This window comes from Pan paniscus, chromosome 7 (genome assembly GCF_029289425.2).
Source record: "Pan paniscus chromosome 7, NHGRI_mPanPan1-v2.0_pri, whole genome shotgun sequence".
Taxonomy (NCBI): Eukaryota; Metazoa; Chordata; class Mammalia; order Primates; family Hominidae; genus Pan; species Pan paniscus.
This window is the reverse complement of record NC_073256.2, coordinates 42,307,755-42,309,132: the sequence shown is the minus strand read 5'-3', so window position 1 is coordinate 42,309,132 and position 1,378 is coordinate 42,307,755. Positions and strand designations below refer to the sequence as shown.

General features: G+C 35.1%; 1 non-coding gene across 1 annotated transcript; it reads left to right on the top strand.

The window, feature by feature from the left end:
* The first annotated feature begins 305 nt into the window (after positions 1 to 305).
* LOC112440758 (small nucleolar RNA SNORA67) lies at positions 306 to 446 on the top strand. Its single transcript, XR_003028771.1, has one exon. It is a non-coding gene; the product is annotated as a small nucleolar RNA SNORA67 (small nucleolar RNA).
* Positions 447 to 1,378: the final 932 nt, after the last annotated feature.

The following is a 1,378-nucleotide window of genomic DNA, read 5'->3' as shown; positions in this document are numbered from 1 at the left end:
GAGGAGGAGTGGGTGACAGGGGAAGGAAGATGTGAACACAGGGAAGGGCTCAGATAATAATTTCAGTAGCCTTCAATTCTGGGCCTAGACCCAAGAGAATAACCAGGACTCTAAGTCACCTAGGGAAAGAATATACATCAAGGCCCATGTACCATATGTTTAAATATTTAAAAGTATAGATCAAGCTAACAAATAAAATATGCTCTCTCCCACCTATCTTGATGAATATTCCCTCACAACAACAAAATTGAAAAGCATGTATAAAGCTAGGGTTTTAAATGACTAAAAGTCAAAAAATATCAACAATCCAAGGGGATTCCCTCTCCAAGGGAACATGCAGTGCCCCTCTCAGAAAAGTAGCAACCTGGAATAGAATCTGGCATGCCTAAGGTCTTTGAGGAATAGAGGATGCTTATTTCCTCTGCCTTCCTTGGCTGCCTACATGGACACCTAAGTCTCTTCCCCTCAGGATAGATTGTCCTCTCATGCATATGCTGAAGAGTCGTCTTTCTTGACATAGGCCAGAGGCACTGATGTGCAGCAGGTTTCTTTAGTCATCAACTATGACCTTCCCACCAATAGGGAAAAGTATATCCACAGAATCAGTCGAGTTGGACAGTTTGGCCTTAAGGGTGTGGCTATTAACATGGTGACAAAAGAAAACAAGAGAACACTTCAAGACATTGAGACTTTCTACAACACCTCCACTGGGAAGATGCCCCTCAATGTTGCTGACCTCATCTGAGGGGCTACCTAGCCCCAGCCAGGGTTCAATCTTGGGGGGTTGAGGAGCAGCAGGAAAGGGGAAGGAAGGGAGACAAGAAGTGGACATCTTGTCTTTTTTTTCTTTGAATAAATGTCATTTTTTGAGGCAAAAGAAATATATATATATATATATATATCAACAATGACTAAACATAATTATCATTGTCTTTTTCTAATGTTCTGTTTCTGGGCTAGTAGCAGTGTGTAGATCAGTAATAAAAGCAAACATCGTTCATAATTACTACTCGTTTATTCCATGAGCTTTATTTTTCCTGCCTTCATTTCAGCAAAATCACTGTTATCATTGAGATTTTCATGTTTCATATTCTATTGATAGTAATGAGATTTTAAAATATATTTGTATCAAAGTTTACAAAATTTCAATATATTTTCAACAAATAGTAAATTTCAAAAAATAAAAAGTTTATTTTTATAATATGTTTCAAAAAGGTATTTTTTCCAAAGCACACAAAGTAATCCATTAAAATTAAAAGACAAAAAAAGTAATTTAAAATATCAAAGTTTAAATCAAAATTATTTAAGTAAAGCTGAATTTTATTTAATTATTTTTACTTAATTATATCTTACTATGTACTTTATAAAAATAAATTTA